Source organism: Pelophylax lessonae (genome assembly GCF_965119305.1).
Source record: "Pelophylax lessonae genome assembly, chromosome: 3".
Taxonomy (NCBI): domain Eukaryota; kingdom Metazoa; phylum Chordata; class Amphibia; order Anura; family Ranidae; genus Pelophylax; species Pelophylax lessonae.
This window is the reverse complement of record NC_138770.1, coordinates 482,446,600-482,468,372: the sequence shown is the minus strand read 5'-3', so window position 1 is coordinate 482,468,372 and position 21,773 is coordinate 482,446,600. Positions and strand designations below refer to the sequence as shown.

At 44.0% G+C, this 21,773-nt stretch overlaps 1 pseudogene across 1 annotated transcript; it reads left to right on the top strand.

Moving 5' to 3' along the window:
* Positions 1-261: 261 nt before the first annotated feature.
* LOC309550596 lies at positions 262-1,254 on the top strand (annotated as a pseudogene). Its single transcript has one exon. The product of its transcript is annotated as an uncharacterized misc_RNA (transcript).
* The last annotated feature ends 20,519 nt before the right edge of the window (positions 1,255-21,773 follow it).

The window sequence follows — 21,773 nt, the reverse complement described above, 5'->3', positions numbered from 1 at the left end:
ATTAACCCGTATCCATGCGAAAGTATTTTCTTCCATTCCAGATCCTGAACTAGATACAGGAACACACAAGCTGGTTCCCGGTGACTGGGTGTTGATAAAGAGATTTGTACGAAAAACCCCTCTTGAACCCAGATATGATGGTCCCTTCCAAGTTCTCCTGATAACTGCCACATCAGTGAAAGTGGCTGGGAAGAACACCTGGATACACGCCTCCCACTGCAAGAGAGTCCCCGTACCTGAGGACATGGACGAGGACAGATCATGATCTTGTATATCCTTTTTCTGTTGGGTACAACCAGAGCACAACATGCAGCCATTACTGAGAAAAAATGGAGAAGTCACTTTCTGGTATAACTTCCATGCATGTAAGGTACTCCCATGTCCCGAACGTAGTAGCAGATGGGAATGGTATGAGAAAGGACATGGAGAAGGGTATATCTGTGTCACCAAGGGGTCATGGGAAAAAAAACTGTGACTACTGGGGAGCAGCAGCTTGGAACACAGGGACTCCCTGGGGATATCAACCTCAACCAGCCTATGATAGCAAGGATAGCCTAGGAGAGCCCTTGTTGACCCGTCTCACCCTCCACAAGCCAGGGCCTAGTATGACACTTGTTCTAAACATACGGAACCCGAGTCCCTCTGATCGGGGTGAGTACGTGTTGGGATGGTGGTTTGGAGGAGGTTACAAGGGTCATAGAGGGTCTTTCCGATTAGAAGATATGTATGACAACAATGAATGGCTCCCATCGAATCCTCATGTACAGACTTTGGGAGACATGATTGCAATAGCAGATCCCACCTTTGAAGATACAATGGCAGCCGAGACAGGTTTTTCGGAGATCAACTTTTGGCTGGAGTGGATGACATATAGTGCTAATAAGCACAATAGGACCAACTGCTACGTCTGTGGCAGTGCCAGACCGCATTTAGGTACAGTCCCGCTGAACATACCTGAAAAAGCTGAAGAGTGTTTTCTAAGCCTCTTCACCAACACATCCACTGATTACTCAGCTTGTGAGAAATGGAAGGTGGAATATCCTATCAATACCAGGGCCCCAAGATCTAAAGAAACTATTACAATCTACCCTGGGAATTATACCTGTCATGCCAATTATGCAGGGAAAGGTAGGAACTTAGGTAATTTTCCAAAAGGTTACTGTGCCTCTTACAGTCGTATTCCAGCTAATATGGTACAAAACCAAAGCCAATCCCTAGGAGATGTGTACTGGGTGTGTGGAGACATGCACATAAGAACCAGGTTAGAGGGGGAATGGAGAGGAGAGTGTGCCTTGGCGAAGGCCATCATGCCTCTGCACATTCTGACAGAAAGTATTTATGACACACACACCAACCCGACTCCGGGTAAGAGGATGAAGCCGGAAGTTCTCCCTGGAAGCTTTGATCCTCATGTGTACATAGATGCCATCGGAGTTCCGAGGGGGGTCCCCGATGAATACAAGGCCCGAGACCAGGTTAAGGCCGGTTTTGAATCTTTAATCCCCATAATAACGGTTAATAAGAATGTGGACTGGATAAACTATATATATTATAACCAACAAAGGTTTGTTAACTACACCAAGGATGCATTCCAGGGGATAGCTGAACAACTAGAAGCCACTTCCCAAATGACCTTCCAAAATCAGATGACTCTGTATATGATGTTAGCAGAGAAAGGGGGAGTCTGTACCATGATAGATAAGACCAGTACCTGTTCTACCTTTATCCCAGACAACACCGGTCCAAATGGTAAGGTCACATTAGCACTTAAGAAATTAGAGAACCTATCAGTTGAACTAAAGAAAAATTCAGGGGTCACAGACCCATGGGATCAATATTTTAATTGGATGAGTGGGTGGCAGAAAGTTCTGGCACAGATAGGAATGACTGTGTTGATCATCCTAATTCTCTGTCACGGAACCATGAACCAGACGTACAACAACAGATAAGTGAAAATAAGAAGGCTTTATTGAAAATCAAGCTGTAAAGCAAAAGTCCAAACGGATGGCGAAACCGAGGCCGAGTCCTTGCGAAGCCAGAGGTCAGGAACCAGAAGGGTAGTCAGACGAAGCCGGAATCAGGAACCAGCAGGGTAGTCAGACGAAGCCAGGATCAGGAACCAGCAGGGTAGTCAGACGAAGCCAGGATCAGGAACCAGCAGGGTAGTCAGACGAAGCCAGGATCAGGAACCAGAAGCAGCAGCAGTCTTAGAAGCATGTGAACACAGGAGGACCAAGCAAGGAACTGAAGCCACAGACCTCCTATATATATGAGCTAGGCATCCAGCTCCTCCCAGTGGGAAGGAGGAGCCGCAGGGTGGGAGGCTACAAGAAACCCAGAAACCAAGATGGCCGCCAGCACATGTCAAACGAAGGAGAACAGCAAGAAGGTAAGACCATGACAGTACCTCCCCCTCAAGGGCCCCTCCTCCGCGGAGTAAAGAACGGTTTCTGAGGGAAGCGTGCGTGGAAGGCTCGGAGCAAGGCAGGAGCATGGACATCTGCGGAGGGAACCCAGGAACGCTCCTCTGGACCATAACCACGCCAATGAACCAAAAACTGCAGCCGACCGCGGACCAGGCGTGAGTCCAGGATATTGCTCACCTCATACTCCTCACAATTGCCCACTTGGACCGGACGAGGCCGAGGAACCGAGGAAGTGAAACGATTACACACCAGTGGCTTCAACAGGGAGACATGAAACACGTTGGAGATCCGCATGCCAGGAGGAAGCGCAAGGGCATAGGCTACCGGGTTTACCCTGCGAAGCACTCGGAAGGGACCAACAAAGCGAGGCGCCAGCTTGGGAGTGGGCACTCGAAGGTTGAGGTTGCGGGTGGACAACCATACACGGTCTCCGGCCTGGTAGGAAGGAGCAGGCGCTCGTCTGCGATCAGCCTGGAGTCTCTGGCGCTGCGCAGAGACCTCAAGGGACTTCTGGATCTGTACCCAAGAAGCACGTAGGACGGAAAGGTGATCCTCCACAGCCGGAATATCCTGGGGAGAGAATACCTCCGGTAACACGGCAGGTTGGAACCCATAATTGGCCATGAAGGGAGACGTCCCAGAGGAAGAGTTCACCGCCGTGTTCCTGGCAAACTCAGCCCAAGGCAGGAGGTCAACCCAATTGTCTTGGTGATCGGAGACATAGCAACGAAGGAATTGCTCCAAGGCCTGATTGGATCGTTCTGCGGCCCCATTGGACTGAGGGTGGTAGGCCGAGGAGAAGGAGAGATGAATCCCCAACTGGGAGCAAAAGGCGCGCCAGAACCTGGACACAAACTGACTCCCCCGATCCGACACAATCTCCTTGGGCAAACCGTGCAACTGGAAGACCTCCCTGGCAAAAATCGTGGCCAACTCCTGTGCAGAGGGTAACCTCTTGAGAGGAACACAGTGGCACATTTTGGAAAATCGATCCACAATCATGAGAATGACCGTATGGCCTCGGGATGCAGGGAGGTCCACAATGAAATCCATCCCCAGGTGTGACCATGGGCGCTCCCCGGTGGCTATGGGTTGCAGAAGGCCCAACGGAAGGTGCCGAGGGGACTTACTCTGGGCACAAACGGAGCATGCCGTTACATATGCGGCGATGTCGGAACGTAGGGAAGGCCACCAGAACAGACGTGAAACATCCCAGGACAGCTGACTCTCTCCAGGATGTCTTGGAGTTATGGTAGGTTCGCAACAACCGAGTGCGCAACTCCTCAGGCACAAAACATCTGCCGTTGGGTCTCCCAGAGGGAGCACCAGATTGAGCCGCCAAAATCTGCTCACCCAGGGGAGAGGTCAGGCTGGTGCGAATGGCGGCCAGGATCTGATTCGGAGGTATGACCGAAGTCGGAATCGACTCGTCCCTGGACAGGTCGGAGTACTGCCGTGATAAGGCATCCGCCCTGATGTTCTTGGAACCGGGTAGGTAGGAGACCACGTAATTAAAACGTGACAAGAACAGAGCCCATCTGGCCTGACGTGGTGTCAATCTCTTGGCCTCAGAAAGGTAGGTCAGATTCTTGTGGTCCGTCAGGATGAGGACCGGAACCACCGAACCCTCGAGCAAGTGCCTCCATTCTTTAAGGGCCTGCACGATGGCCAATAACTCCCTGTCACCAATCTGATAGTTGCACTCCGCGGAAGACAGTTTCCGGGAGTAAAACCCACAAGGAAGCAGAGGACCCTCTGGTGTTCTACGCTGAGACAGAAGGGCGCCTACTCCCGTCTCAGACGCGTCCACCTCGAGGACAAAGGGCAACCCAGGGTTGGGATGCGACAGAATCGGAGCCGACACAAAGGCGGACTTTAGAGCCTCAAAAGCTCGGATGGCCTCGAGCGGCCAGACCTGGGAATTACTGCCCTTCCTGGTCAGATCCGTGAGAGGCTTGACTAGCATGGAAAAGTCCCTGATGAACTTCCGATAATAATTGGCGAAGCCCAAAAAGCGCTGCAGGGAGCGAAGACCACTGGGCTGGGGCCACTGTAAGACAGCCGAAACCTTCTCAGGAACCATGGAGAACCCCTCAGCGGAAATGATGTAACCTAAGAAGGTTACCTGGGATCGGTGAAATTCGCATTTCTCAAGCTTACCGAACAGCTTGTTCTCTCGTAACTGTTGCAACACTCGTCTGACATCCAGAATGTGGGTCTCCATGGATTCAGAATATACCAAGATGTCATCCAAATAGACCACCACACACTGCTGCAACAGGTCACGGAAAACATTGTTAATGAATTCCTGAAAGACTGGGGGCGCATCGTATGGGCGGTATTCAGCTACGGATCGTGAACCCTGTCTGATGGACATAAGGAGCTTCGCAGCAGAGGCAGCACGAGCCGGCACATCGAATACCCTCCTAAGAGAAGCAACAAAACCGGAAAACTCGGCAACCACCGGATTGTTGTTCTTCCATAAAGGGCTGGCCCAGGCCAAGGCCTTGTCCGAGAGCAGCGAAATTAAGAAGCCCACCTTTGATCTCTCAGTAGGAAAGGCACAATGTGGCAGCAACTCGAAATAAATGCCCACCTGGTTAAGGAAACCTCGGCACTGAGTTGGCTCTCCCCCAAAGCGCTGTGGAAGGGGGGCAGAACCGGTCATACCCCGAAACACCGCAGGCGCAACAACAGGTGTCGGGGTAGACTCTGGCGCAACAACCGGAGCGGCAGTAGGAGCGGGCCCAGGAGCGACAACGACCCATCGGCAACGGGAGCGAAATGAGCCGTGCGTTCAAGCAGGGTTTGCAACGCCACGGCGAACCGACCCAACAGGTGATCCTGCTGATCAAGTCTGGCAACCAGCGTGGGTAGCGAGGATGGCCCTGTACCGTCAGAATTCATGGCTTGGTCCTAATGTCACGGAACCATGAACCAGACGTACAACAACAGATAAGTGAAAATAAGAAGGCTTTATTGAAAATCAAGCTGTAAAGCAAAAGTCCAAACGGATGGCGAAACCGAGGCAGAGTCCTTGCGAAGCCAGAGGTCAGGAACCAGAAGGGTAGTCAGACGAAGCCGGAATCAGGAACCAGCAGGGTAGTCAGACGAAGCCAGGATCAGGAACCAGCAGGGTAGTCAGACGAAGCCAGGATCAGGAACCAGCAGGGTAGTCAGACGAAGCCAGGATCAGGAACCAGAAGCAGCAGAAGTCTTAGAAGCATGTGAACACAGGAGGACCAAGCAAGAAACTGAAGCCACAGACCTCCTATATATATGAGCTAGGCATCCAGCTCCTCCCAGTGGCAAGAAACCCAGAAACCAAGATGGCCGCCAGCACATGTCAAACGAAGGAGAACAGCAAGAAGGTAAGACCATGACATTCTCCTTGCTTTAGTGGTCATGTTTGAGGAAGTTTATGGAAAAGGCAATAGACCAAACCACCCCCACATTCGTAAATCAGGATATGGAATGTGATGAAGACTATGAAGAACCATGTACCCCATTACAGACACTTCCCACCCCACACCATGATCCATAGGGCCATGGTGAGGCCAACATAGAGTCAGTTTGGGTTACGTTGCAGTTTGCTAATCATGCAGTAACCCGTGTAGGTGTGATGTATAGACCACCTGGTCAAGTTAAAGAACTAGATGATCTACTAGTTGAAGAAATAGCTAAAATGACAATCAAAGGAGAAGTTATCATTATGGGAGATTTCAATCTTCCAGATATAAACTGGAAAACCAAAATAGCAAGTTCTACCAGGAGTACAGATATTCTAAATTCCCTACTGGGGTTGTCTCTGCAACAAGTGGTTGAGGAGCCAACTCGGAGGGAGGCCATTTTGGATTTGGTATTCACAAATGGGGATTCGGTATATGATGTCATTGTAGGCGAAACCTTGGGATCTAGTGATCACCAGTCAGTTTGGTTTAATATAAGAACTGTGAAAGAGTCACACCACACAAAAACAAAAGTTTTAGATTTTAGAAAAACAGACTTTTCAAAAATGAAATTAGTCATAAATGAGTCCTTATCAGACTGGAACGGATTACACTGGACTTTAAGTAGTCCAGGAGAAATGGGACTACTTAAAAGGTGCATTATTGAAGGCAACAGAAAATTGCATTAGACTTGTCAGTAAAAGCAAAAAAAGGAAGAGACCACTGTGGTACTCAGCAGAAGTGGCCCAAATCATTAAAAATAAAAAGCTAGCATTTTGTAATTATAAAAAAACCCAGAGCAATGAAGATAAGGAAATCTACAAGATTAGGCAGAAAGAGGCCAAGCAAGTTATAAGAACTTCTAAAGCGCAGGCAGAAGAAAAACTAGCTCAGTCTATGAAAAAGGGGGATAAGACATTCTTCAGATATATAAATGAAAAAAGGAAATTAAAACAAGGAATAACTAAATTAAAAACAAAGGACGGAAGGTATGTAGAAGAGAATAAAGGGCTAGCCGACTGCCTTAATGAATACTTCTGTTCAGTTTTTACAGAAGAAAAAGAAGGAGAAGGACCTCCACTTGAAAGGATGACTAATGAATCGTTTGATGCATGTGTCTTTACAGAGGAAGACATTCTAAGATTGCTGTCTAAAGTGAAGACAAATAAGTCACAGGGTCCTGATGAGATACACCCAAAATTATTAAAAGAGCTTAGTGGTGAGCTGGCAAAACCATTAACAGATTTATTTAACCAATCATTAGTAACAGGAGTCGTCCCGGAAGATTGGAAATTGGCAAATGTCGTGCCCATTCACATGAAAGGTAGTAGGGAGGAATCGAGCAACTATAGACCAGTGAGTCTGACATCAATAGTAGGCAAATTAATGGAAACCCTATTAAAGGATAGGATTGTGGAACATCTTAAATCCCATGGATTGCAAGATGAAAAACAACATGGGTTTACTTCAGGGAGATCATGTCAAACAAATCTTATAGATTTTTTTGACTGGGTGACTAAAATAATAGACGATGGAGGTGCAGTAGACATTGCATATCTAGATTTTAGTAAGGCTTTTGACACTGTCCCACATAGAAGACTTATCAATAAACTACAGTCATTGAGCATGGACTCCCATATTGTTGAGTGGATTAGGCAGTGGCTGAGTGACAGACAACAGAGGGTTGTAGTCAATGGAGAACATTCAGAACAAGGTCATGTTACCAGTGGGGTACCTCAGGGATCTGTACTGGGACCAATTTTGTTTAATATCTTCATAAGTGATATTGCAAAAGGCCTCGATGGTAAGGTTTGTCTTTTTGCTGATGACACAAAGTTATGTAACAGGGTTGATGTTCCTGGAGGGAAACGCCAAATGGAAAAGGATTTAGGAAAACTAGAAGAATGGTCAGAACTCTGGCAACTGAAATTTAATGTGGATAAGTGCAAGATAATGCACCTGGGGCGTAAAAACCCAAGGGCAGAATATAGAATATTTGACACAGTCCTGACCTCAGTATCTGAGGAAAGGGATTTAGGAGTAATTATTTCAGAAGACTTAAAGGTGGGAAGACAATGTAATAGAGCAGCACGAAATGCCAGCAGAATGATTGGATGTATAGGGAGAGGTATAAGCAGTAGAAAGAGAGAAGTGCTTATGCTGCTGTACAGAACACTGGTGAGACCTCACTTGGAGTATTGTGCACAGTACTGGAGGCCATATCTCCAGAAGGATATAGATACTCTAGAGAGAGTTCAGAGAAGAGCTACTAAACTAGTACATGGATTGCAGGAAAAAACTTACCAGGAAAGGTTAAAGGACCTTAACATGTATAGCTTGGAAGAAAGAAGAGACAGAGGGGATATGATAGAAACTTTTAAATACATAAAGGGAATCAACTCGGTAAAGGAGGAGAGCATATTTAAAAGAAGAAAAACTACCACAAGAGGACACCGTTTTAAACTAGAGGGGCAAAGGTTTAAAAGTAATATGAGGAAGTATTACTTTACTGAGAGAGTAGTGGATGCATGGAATAACCTTCCTGCAGAAGTGGTAGCTGCAAATACAGTAAAGGAGTTTAAGCATGCATGGGATAGGCATAAGGCTATCCTTCATATAAGATAGGGCAAGGGACTATTCATAGGATTCAGATATATTGGGCAGACTAGATGGGCCAAATGGTTCTTATCTGCCGACACATTCTATGTTTCTATAGGGAGAGCATCTGACTTCCCATGTGCAAAGACCGTGGCAAGGGAGTTGATTAATTAGTAATCACCTGTCTAACGTGCGGCATCAAAAGATTTCTCAGGCACATGAGGACACATGAGCTAGGATCAATAGGGACAGACTCAAATAGACATTTCAAGGGGGGAAACTGTAATGGATGTAATCCTGACATTGATGGTTAAAGTGAAATGCCTATCTCAGTTTGTGATGCATACTCTATTTGTATATATATGTTACCGCTGCATACTATTCCTTACTCAAAAATGCTTCTTAGATCACCCCTCCCTTCGGAGAAGCAAGATGGCGACTCCAGAGAGAGACTCCACTCAAAAGAGAAGGCTGTCATATCCTGGAAGAAAATCTTTGATACATAGATACTCCAATCGCTAGCTTATACGTATTATATATGACTATTTCCTGTAATGGATTTTCCTCAGTCTTTATAAGGACAAAAGAGGAACAATTAAAATTAGAATTGACTTTTTGGCTGAACTGTGTGTCAGCGTGGTTGATTCATTTTTGCGCGCAAACGACATTAGGAAGGAGCAGATATATATTTGAGGACTGTTCTGGTCCCAATCCATATCAAGATGATTACAGCCACACACACCTACACAGGTTGAAATGGATGGACTATTGTCTTTATTCAACCTCACCTACTATGTAACTATGTCTCTCCTCCAGGAAATGGAACTGATCATGTCCTGGGCCCAGCAACATCTGGCCAATCTCTCGGCAGTCTTTATTCCGGGAGTGCTGAATGTGGAAGCAGACTTTCTGTCTAGATACAAACTTGACAACGAGTGGTCTCTCCATCAGGAAGTGTTAAATTGGGTTCTGTCTCTAGGAATATCTCCAGAAGTGGATCTTTTTGCGGGCCCCCGCAACAAAAAACTCCGGAAATACTATGCAAGATTCCGGGATCCTCAAGCCTTTGGATTGGATGCCCTCATGCACAGATGGAATTTCCAAACTGCATATGCTTTTCCACCAGTGCCTATAACTCTCCAATTCCTTCGGAAACTGAAAATGGAGGAGGTAGAAGTCATAGCGATAATTCCCTTCTGGCCCAACAGACCCTGGTTTCCCCTGCTGTCCCTTCTCAGCTTCAGGGATCCAATCCCTCTACCTCTCAGACCGGACCTTCTGTCACAGGGTCCTACTATGCATCCATGCCCTGCACGTCTGCACCTCAAGGCTTTGTTGTTGAGAGGCGGAGGTTGGAGGCCCTCGGATGCCCAGAAGAGGTGATTCCTACTCTCATGAATTCAAGAAGGGGTAGCACCAATAGGGGCTATGAGATGATCTGGGCTAAGTTCATGAGTCATTAAGTCCAGGTGTCTGGTCCAGTGGACACACCTACTATCCAACAAGTCCTGAGTTTCTTGCAGTCCGGTCTGGATCTCTCCCTATCGATCAGTTCTCTCTAGGTGAAAGTTTCGGCCATCTCAGCCTTCACCGGAATTTCGTGGGCAAAACATCAACTGGTCCAACAGTTTTTTAAGGGTGCAGTCAGGCTCAGGCCTCAGAGAAATCCGAGATTCCCAAAATGGGATCTCCCATTAGTCTTGAACTTCTTTTCTTCCGTGGATGTGGCCTCCATGTCAATCAAGGAGCTTACGCTGAAGACTGTTTTTGGTAGCTATCACCTCCTCTAAGAGAGTCTCTGAAGTACACAATCTAGGTTGCAAAGAGCCTTTTCTGACCTTCTTCCAGGACAGAGTGGTCCTAATACCTATGCTAGGGTCAAACCCTAAGGTGACCTCTGTCTTCCATGAAAATTCTGAGATAATTCTTCCCACCTTCAGAACCAATGAGGGATCTCCAGTTCATCCACTATATGTGGGCAATACTTTGAATCAATATTTGGAGTCTATATCCTCCTTCTGTCAGTCGGATTTTCTTTTTGTCCTTCATGGGAAAAAAAGGGGAATGCCTGCCTCTTCTAGAGCAGTGGCTGCGTGGATTGTCCAGGCTATCCAATAGGTGTATAGAGCAAAGGGCTTGGCTCCTCCGGAGGCGGTTACGGCTCATTCTACCAGAAGCATTGCTACGTCTTGGGCAGTCTCTAAACACGTCGCTCCTGATGTGATCTGCAGGGCAGCCTCTTGGTCATCTATCAACACCTTTCTTTCCCATTATTGTGTTGAACCTGCTGCATTATCCTCTGTTAATTTTGGCGTTCAAGTCTTGTCAGTTGACGGTGCCAATTAAATTTTCTTTGTTCAGCATCTTCCCACCCGGGAGTGTATAGCGAGTTATTTCCCGAACGTATACTGCCATGGAGTCTGTCAGGAAAACGGAAAATTGATATCAAATACTTTCCGTAATTTTCCTTTCCTGATGGACTTCATGGCAGCAGGAGTCCCCTCCCAATTCCTGAGTAGTCTAGTTACAGAACATGGATGCTGAAAGGAAGCAAAGATTTATGGGAGTGGGGTCCTATGAGGTAGGAGAGGAGGCGGGGCCCACCCGAACGTATGCTGCCATGGAGTCCATCAGGAAAGGAAAATTACGGTAAGTATTTGATATCAAATTTCCATTATCTCTATCAAAAACGACAATTTTTAAGAACTTTTTTTGTATGATTAATAGTCCCTTGGGCATGACCCAGAACCCTAGGCACTTTTTAGGGGCATTTATTGGGTTTTAGGGCTTCAAAATTGTGTTTTTTGATTCCATATATATATATACACACATATATTTATATATATATATACATATATATATATATATACACACACACACACATATATATAAATATATACATATACCCCTATACAGAAGTTCAGATGTCATGCCTGCCTCCAAAAAACGGCCAATAAACGCCTGAAACAAAAACGCCTAGGTGTGAAAGGAGCGTTACCCCATCCCTGGGCTACTGAAATTCTAAGAAAAATCATCTTTTTTTTCTGTTTCTGGACATGCTACAGAGCTGAAACTTCACAGGTACACTTTTTAGACCCCCCAGACACTAAATCCAAAGAAATCTCTTTTTTTTTTTTTTTCAATAATTTTTTCAATATTTGGCTCTCTATCAAAAACGACAATTTTTAAGAACTTTTTTTTGTGTGATTAATAGTCCCTGGGGCATGACCCAGAACCCTAGGCACTTTTTAGGGGCATTTATTGGGTTTTAGGGCTTCAAAATTGTGTTTTTTGATTCCAGAAGTCCGGGTCCCATTGATTTCAATGGGGTTCTGGAATCCGAACCAAACTTTCGGGAAATTCGGGTGTTCTGGTCGAACCAAACTTTTCAAAAGTTCGATCATCCCTAATATGAATAGCTGGGGCAGTGTTTCTTTCTACGGTTCAGCAACTGGGGTAGTGAAATTTGCCTGCTGCTCAAATCAAGCGGTGGTGTACTGCTAGCAGATTGGGTGCAAGTCTCTGTGCCACTCATTGTTATACCATCATCCCTCTCAATGCTGGTATTTGATGAAGTATAGTAGGGTTTAGAGATCGTAGATAAGGAGCAAGGTGATGTATGCTTGTTTTAATCTGGTGCCTCTTTCAGGTGCCCCCCCCCCCTATCCATGCGTCCGGCCCCCTAATCTACATGCGGGGCACCGGACGCATGGAGTTCAATGGGGTTTTTTATCTTTTAACATCACCTGATTAGAGCCAGAAGCTCTAATAGGCTTCAGCAAGGGGTGGACCCCACCCATTGTGTGACAATAGCGAATGAAAATTCACTATTGTCACACGGATCCTCCTCCTGGCCAATCAGGAAGCGGGCTTCCTGATTGGCCGAAAGGCAAACCTCATGCCATTGGCCGAGGAGGAGGCGAGAAGACTGAGGACTCAAGGAGGAGATGCGGGGACCGGAATGAAGCCGCCGATACAGGTAAGTGTCTCGGGGGGGATACTTTGCAAGACACTGCCAGCGCGCAGCCTGAGCCTATCTTAGGGACGGTGTGCCAATATCGGGCGCCCGCGGGAGACACGCACTCCATCCTTTCCCCAGGCTCCGGCTGTGATGTGCGCGCGGCGCGCAGGGTGTATTGTGTGACGCTCCCTGAGTCTGGTGCACATCTGGGCATCGCGGAAGGTCCCATGCAGCACTGGAGGAGAGCTCCTCCGCTGGAAATGCACCGAATCCATAGTGAGCGGTATGAGCAACACCTGCAGGGGTCATGCTATAGGATGGACTTACCATGCATGATAAAATACCCCCACCCCACACACCGTTTATATCAATTACATGCCCCCCCTATGGCTGCACCAGTCTGCCAATGACAGCTCCTGAGTATCAATACTCATTAGAGGTATGGGATCATCATTCATACTCCAGCCAGGTCCTCTGCTATACAACAAATTTCATTGTAATGTGTCTGCCATACACTGTGCCTGCGGTCTACATAGGAGGCTGGGAGACAGGTGCTCTAAGATGAACCCAAGAGCTGACAATCCATTGGGTAAATGATACCAAGGTACACAGTCTGCATCATTATCATAAACATTAAATGCACCCCCCCCCCACTGGATAATGAAAAAGTTACAGGTACTCCAAGGTGGACCCAAGAGCTGACAATCCATTGGGTAAATGACAGCATGGAACACAGTTTCCATCATTATCATAAACAACCCCCAACTGGAAACTGTAAGAGTTACAACTACTATAACCACTTGCCGACCGCCGCAAGTACATTTACTGCGGCAGTGAGCCCCTCCTGGGCAAAGTGACGTAGTACTACGTTGCTAGCCCAGGAGCCTGTAGGGGGCGAGCGTGCAGCGCCGGAGGCGCGCTCCCGCCCCCGCTCGTTCCCCTGCATACCCGCGCGTGTGACCGGCGGGTCCGATGTCCGCTGGTCACTCGCGATCTTCCGGTGGAGAGGGAGTAAGGCAGGCGGCTAATGAAAACAAAGCCGCCTGTTATTCTCCCTGGTGTAACTGCAGAGATCATACGATCCTGCCATGTAGGATCGTATGTCTCTGTGGTTACATGAAAAGCCACACCCCTTTACAGTTAGAAGCATGCCCCTAAGGACACATTTAACCCCTGCATCTCTAATAAAGTTAACCCCTTCCCTGCCAGTGTCATTTTTACAGTAACAGTGCATATGTATAGCACTGATTACTGTAGTAATGTCACTGGTACCCCCAAAAGTGTCAAAAATGTCAGTCAAGGGTCCGATCTGTCCGCCGCAATGTCGCAGTCCCGCAAAAAAAATTGCAGATTGCCGCCATTACTCGTAAAAAAAAAAAAAAAACAATAAAAATTACATAAATCTTTACCTTAGTTAGTAAACGCAATAACTTTTGCGCAAACCAATCAAAATACGCTTATTGCGATTTTTTTTACCAAAAATATGTAGCAGAAAACAAATTGGCCTAAATTGTTAAAAATTTAGATTTTTTACATTTTTTTGGGGGGGAATTTCATTTAAAAAAATGTGAAAAATATTGTTATTTTTTCAAAATTTATGCTCTTTTTTTGTTTATAGCGCAAAAAGTAAAAATCGCACAGGTGATCAAAAAACACCAAAAGAAAGCTCTGTTTGTGGGAAAAAAGGACGTCAATTTAATTTGGGTACAGCGTTGCACGACCGCGCAATTGTCCGTTAAAGTCACGCAATGCGAATCGCAAAATAGGCTCTGGTCTTTGAGCAGCCAAATCCTCCGGTGCTTAAGTGATGGACCCATGAGCTGACAATCCATTAGGTAAATAATAGCAAGGTACACAGCATCATTATTGTAAACATTAAATGCAAACCACTCACCCCCCCTCCACTGGGAACTGAAACGCTGGTCACTGTGCATTGAAAGGGGGCACGCTGGTCACGGTGCATTAAAAGGGGGCACACTGGTCACTGTGCATTGAAAGAGGGGCACGCTGGTCACTGTGCATTGAAAGGGGGCACGCTGATCACTGTGCATTGAAAGGGGGCACGCTGGTCTCTCTGCATTGAAAGGGGGCACGCTGTGGTCTCTCTGCATTGAAAGGGGGCACGCTGTGGTCTCTCTGCATTGACAGGGGGCCCGCTGTGGTCACTCTGCATTGAAGGGGGCACACTATACCTTGATTACTGAAGGCCCCTTTCACACTTTTGTGACCTCAAAGTCACGCAATTTTTTTACAGCGTTTTTGGCCGCAAAGCAATGCTTATTAGATTTTTCTGTGTGCGCCCCCCAAAAATTTTGAGCACCAGCTGCCACTGTTGCCCTCTTTTAGTGGCCTGTGAGCGTCGGCCTCTCCTTGTCAGCCTTTCAGACATGATGTTGATACAGATCAATATAGGGTATACGCAGGGCCGGCGCTACCTGTAAGGCGACTTAGGCAGCTGCCTAGGGCACAACTTAGCAGGGGGTGCCTGCATCCTGCACCCCGAATCAGTAGTGGACCAGCCGGTGTGGCACTCCTCATGCTGTGCCGCCTGAGCGCTACAGCAAGCCTCAGGCAGCACACCACTAGAGTGCACATTAGTCGGGCGCCGGAGGTGTAGGCAAAATCCAAGCAGGGTAGACCGCTCCAGGTGAGACTGGGATCAGGTGCCGGTCGGATCCGCAATCCAGGATAACTTCAAACAAAAAGGAATGACCGCACTTCCGATAGATTTTCAAAGAAAGGAGTATCTTTATTCCACATCAATCAAATGGCAGGTACAGGTACACACTGTGAATGCAGGACAATCGGTGGACGCGTTTCACGACTGCATATGTCGCTTTTTCATCACCAAGTTCACTCTGGATGTGCACCGGCCATATATACACCCCATACATGCAGCTGGCAACGATTAGAGTCATCAAGCTAGTTGTTCCTCCCATCGGTCAGCTGTTGGGAATCCATGGCCAGATTACACAGACAGAATGACCCCAACAAATTCAAACTTGAACACACTAGTGCAAAAAACATTGTACATTTTAACATAAATATAAGTCAGATAAATATCCTAGTGATGAGTGTTAAAGTGAAAAACAATCAAGAATAAAAAACATATTCAATATTTGTAGTGCATTTTGTCATATGTCATATATTTGATAAAGACATATATATATCTGGTATAAATGAAAAGAATATGTGTAGAAAACCTTGTAAAAGTGACTTTGAAGTGCAAAAATTTATTGTTGTGAAATAATAAAAATATATTGTTAAAAAATTGTATAAAGTGTCACGAAAAAATTCTTGATTTCTAAAAAATCATTTTGACCGGCTTCAAAAAGCAATAGAGTGTATTTCAAAATAAGAGCAATATAGAAAAAACTCCAGTCTGTATTTTCTGCCCAATAATCATATCTGAAACAATATAATGGTATATATGTGGAAAAATGGAAAATTATTCATATATAAATTACCATATGTAATTCTCAAAAATACGTTTTCTATAAAACACTTGTAAGTGATAAGACACCAATAAAATTACATGAGAGAAAATCACATATGTGTGATCCATGCATATTTGGGAAACAAGGAATGAAAATTTCCATAAATAGATAGATATGCATGGTTCATAATAGTCAAATGTGATATGTATAAAAGATATGCAGTGCATAATGATATAACCTAACCAGTGTTCCTCTAAATAGCAATGAGTATCAATCGAAGTAATACATTGTAGCAACCCATTGCTGTATTGAGAACGATACAATACAAACATCGGTGTGCACATGCTTTCTCATGGACTAAATTTCCTATATAGTGTTTTAAAACCACAAAAAATCTCTCTCTAAAGAAAACCCTCGAAGAAGGCTCTCAAAAAAGAATTGTTTGGGAAGAAAAAAGAAATACAAAAACAAAGCAAAATCGGGTGTGGTTCACTATACATCTGTTGGCTAAACTTGGCTAAACATAGCTCTCCATTTATATTAGGATAGTCAACCATTGTTGTAGGAAACCCGATGTGTTGAAATCGGCCAGTCTATGGGTGAATGTGGGAATTTATCTTATCCAAATCAGTCTGAGCAAAAAGATAGTTACTATATCATTGCTATAAATATTGGCATCACCCACAGATCCCAGAGGCGGGGAAAGGAAAGTTTGGAAATGAACCTCCAATATGATGTTATAATTGTGTATTTTAATATTTTGATACTGAGGATCTATGGCAATAAAGATGACTTCAGGACATATGGTCGAATATATCAAATATTGTGTCACTTGTATGTACATATACTATACGGGCATATATAGTCCGGAGTCACTTCCTTAATTGTCATTGATTCTGAGAAAAACTTTTTATAAGTATCATTAAAGCTCTTATGTGTGTGTAAACACATCCTGACTGAATAGAGAAAAGCTCAGATATTCCTATGTAAAAAATTTGTTATTACAAAATATCTGATATGATATTACCAAAACAGGGAAATATATATATATTTTAATGGTCATTTTTCTGGACAAAATTTAATGCTAATAGATATTTAGGTGTAAAAGTGTGTCACGTCCCACTCAAAATTCATACCTTTAGGTAATCTTGTGTGGAGTTTAAATATCCAGAAAACTTCACGTTTGCAAAGTATCTGGAAAATATCTCCTCCTCTTTTAGGTTTTAAGATTTTTTCAATGACCTGAACCATGACCAGAGAAATATCTCCTTCATGTAGGTCATTGAAGTGACGAGCGACATTCGTTGACTTGAGACAACGTATGTCACTTAGATGTTCTCTAAATCTGTCCTTGAGTCTCCTAGTTGTTCTGCCCACATATTGGGTTAAACACTTTTTGCAGGTGATCAAATATATGATATATTCAGAGTTACAATTAAAAAACTTTTCTATTTTGTAGATCCTGCCACTAACAGTGGATTGAAAATGGGGACTTTTTAGAATATGGGGACAGGTGACACAGTCCTGTGCCCCACATTCAAGTTTGAATTTGTTGGGGTCATTCTGTCTGTGCAATCTGGCCATGGATTCCCAACAGCTGACCGATGGGAGGAACAACTAGCTTGATGACTCTAATCGTTGCCAGCTGCATGTATGGGGTGTATATATGGTAGGTGCACATCCAGAGTGAACTTGGTGATGAATAAGCGACATATGCAGTCGTGAAACGCGTCCACCGATTGTCCTGCATTCACAGTGTGTACCTGTACCTGCCATTTGATTGATGTGGAATAAAGATACTCCTTTCTTTGAAAATCTATCGGAAGTGCGGTCATTCCTTTTTGTTTGAAGTTATCCTGGATTGCGGATCCGACCGGCACCTGATCCCAGTTTCACCTGGAGCGGTCTACCCTGCTTGGATTTTGCCTACTTCTCCGTGATATCAGACCAGCTCGGTGAGTGTTGTTTTTTGACACGTTCATTTGGAGTTTATATTCCTATACATCATTGTTCAGCGAACAAAGGCATTTCAAATAGTATTACACCTGTGATTTGCATATATGGACATGGAAGAACCATCCACAAGTAGAACTTTAAGAGACTTGAACACAAACCCCCTCAGAAGCAATGCACATGCAACTTTAAAGCAAACAAGGGAGGATAGCTCAGTCTCTATAAAACCATTGTTCTACAAATTAGAAAAACTTATGGTGAAAGAAATAAAAGCATATTGGGAAAAAACCACCATCAATGAATATCTGGACTTGGAGCGTATCCCGAGAGGTTTACGAATAAAGAAATTTCCCACATTCGATCTCTTCAATGAAGAGCTGAAAAAGCAGTGGACTGATACACTTTCCACCTGTTCCTTCAAACTTATGAAGCTCATAGTGGACTCCAAAATACTGGAACTTAAAAGGTTACAAGATGAAATTTCAAAACTACAAGAAGAAATCACTCCGCTAAAAAGTAACCCTTTGTTTATGGATCTGGATCTCAAATTAAACGACAAAATAAATAAATTGGAAACCAATACGATCAGCGGCAAAAAGGAAAAGTTGTCAAGAGACAAAGTTGACTATGAGACAAATAATGTGTATATTTGGAAAAAACCAACACCTGGAATCGCCATTACCAGAAGAAAAAAGTCAGCTTTTCGGATCCGGAGGCCACGGGTACCGATACATCAGTAGTCTACACATCGTCCGATACGTCCATTGATTATACACAAACGTCCAGACCACGTTCTGGTTCCTTTAGTGAGTCAAAAAACGAGCCAAGAAGGGGCAGAAATGCAACAAAAAAGAAAAAAACATCAAGAAAGCCAAAACAAGGAGAGGAGGAAAGAAAAACCGGCGATACCTCAAATGGCCAATACAATCTGAGGACACATCGCAAATGATGCAGAATAATGTAGTAAATCTATCTCAGCGGAGTCTTACATTAGATGAAATATCTTTACTATCCAAAGGACTTAATTTTTGTGCCCATACTCATTTTGACCCGTTTGATACTACACTACAGATCAATAAATTTGTACGAAATCTAACTTTAAAGAGACATTTCTTTGTGGACTCAGAGGATAATATAATTGAAGAAACCGATTTGGACTCTAATCCTCCCGACAACAACCAAATACACTCTCCAATTCTGTCGTTCCGTGAACAATGCGCTGTTTCGGAACTAGAGGAGCTAACTCACGAATCATATTCATCATACCCCGATAGGGATGAGGGAACACAATGGGTTAATTTAAATATACCATCATCTTTTTACCCCATACAATCCCGGTCGGCTGAAATGGACAAGTTCCAAAAATTAGTTGAAAAGGACATTTTTAAGCTGGCTTCAATCCTACCTACACATGTAAACATCAATGCAGACAATTTGTCCATGAATGAAAGGAAATCGTTGAAATCACTACAGGAAGATGATTCCATTATCATCAAAAATGCGGACAAGGGGGGAGCCGTAGTTGTCCTCGATAAAACACACTATAAAACGGAAGCCATGAGACAACTAATGGACACAAATACATACCAACCTTTAAAAAGTGATCCAACCAATAAGTTCAAAAATGTCCTAAAACAGCTTGTCAAGAAAGGGGCAGCCATTGGCGCTTTTTCCATCAAAGAATTTGAAAATATGATTCCAGAGTTCCCAATAATTCCAATTTTCCATCACTTGCCAAAGATACATAAGGGGTTGGATCCAGTACATGGACGCCCTATTGTATCGGGCATTGGCTCCCTCAACGAACGACAAGGAGAATGGCTGGATGGACAACTCCAACATATAGTACAAGTTCTTCCAAGCTACTTGAAAGACTCAAACCATTTGCTAAAAATTATGGACTCCTTTGAGTGGTCTGGGGAGTACAGCTGGATTACGTGTGACGTGTCCAGCTTGTACTCCTCTATTCCACACACTCTAGCTTTGGAAGAGGTTGGTTACAGTCTAGAAACATATACGGAGATGTCACCAGTTTTACAGGCTTTTTTGATTGAAATTCTTGATTATCTATTAACACATAATTATTTTGCCTTTGATGGTGTGTTCTACCTCCAAAGATGCGGGGCAGCGATGGGAGCTAAGTTCTCACCTTCCCTAGCCAATCTTTATATGGGTTGGTGGGAGAGGTCCCGCATCTTTGGAGGTGGAAATCCATACAGGGATAACATTCTTTTATACCGTTGCTACATTGACGATTTACTATTTATCTGTCATAGGTCTGTTGATCTTGAATCATTCATATCGTTTTTGAATAGTAACGACCTGAACCTCTCCTTTACGGGTGTTTCCAGTTCTGACAAAATCATGTTCCTGGACATAACTTTGAGCCATATAGGTGATAAAGTTGTTTCCTCCTTATATAGAAAGCCCCAGGCGGGTAACAGCCTACTGCATGCTAAATCGGGACATCCTCTCCACACAATAAAAGGGATTCCTGTGGGACAGTTTTTGAGGCTCAGAAGGATTTGCAGTGACAGTGACACCTTTACAGAGGAATCATATTCCCTATACCAGCGCTTTCTCCAGAGAGGCTATCCTAGGTGGATGTTGGACAGAGCCTATCGATTAGCCCTTGGGAGAAATTGCACCGATCTCCTGCAACTCACTGCACCTAACCATACTGTACCCACAAATCAGGAATCTGATCCCAACACTGCACAAGCGATAAAGGGTCCCTCCAGTAATAAGGATAAAAGAAAAAATAAGAAAGATAAATTTACACCTTTGGTCACATTGGTATTACCATACAGTCTAGAATTTAACAACATAAAATCCATAATTAAAAAACATCTACCCATTTTACATCTAGACCATGTATGTAACGAAATTCTGGGGAAGGGATTCAACATTGTGGCAAAAAGGGCGGCCACCTTGGGAAATGTATTGTCCCCGAGCATGTATCAAACTAAAAAAATCCTTCCATCGCCAACGTGGCTACACTGTAGAGGAAATTACAGATGTGGGGCACAGGACTGTGTCACCTGTCCCCATATTCTAAAAAGTCCCCATTTTCAATCCACTGTTAGAGGCAGGATCTACAAAATAGAAAAGTTTTTTAATTGTAACTCTGAATATATCATATATTTGATCACCTGCAAAAAGTGTTTAACCCAATATGTGGGCAGGACAACTAGGAGACTCAAGGACAGATTTAGAGAACATCTAAGTGACATACGTTGTCTCAAGTCAACGAATGTCGCTCGTCACTTCAATGACCTACATGAAGGAGATATTTCTCTGGTCATGGTTCAGGTCATTGAAAAAATCTTAAAACCTAAAAGAGGAGGAGATATTTTCCAGATACTTTGCAAACGTGAAGTTTTCTGGATATTTAAACTCCACACAAGATTACCTAAAGGTATGAATTTTGAGTGGGACGTGACACACTTTTACACCTAAATATCTATTAGCATTAAATTTTGTCCAGAAAAATGACCATTAAAATATATATATATTTCCCTGTTTTGGTAATATCATATCAGATATTTTGTAATAACAAATTTTTTACATAGGAATATCTGAGCTTTTCTCTATTCAGTCAGGATGTGTTTACACACACATAAGAGCTTTAATGATACTTATAAAAAGTTTTTCTCAGAATCAATGACAATTAAGGAAGTGACTCCGGACTATATATGCCCGTATAGTATATGTACATACAAGTGACACAATATTTGATATATTCGACCATATGTCCTGAAGTCATCTTTATTGCCATAGATCCTCAGTATCAAAATATTAAAATACACAATTATAACATCATATTGGAGGTTCATTTCCAAACTTTCCTTTCCCCGCCTCTGGGATCTGTGGGTGATGCCAATATTTATAGCAATGATATAGTAACTATCTTTTTGCTCAGACTGATTTGGATAAGATAAATTCCCAC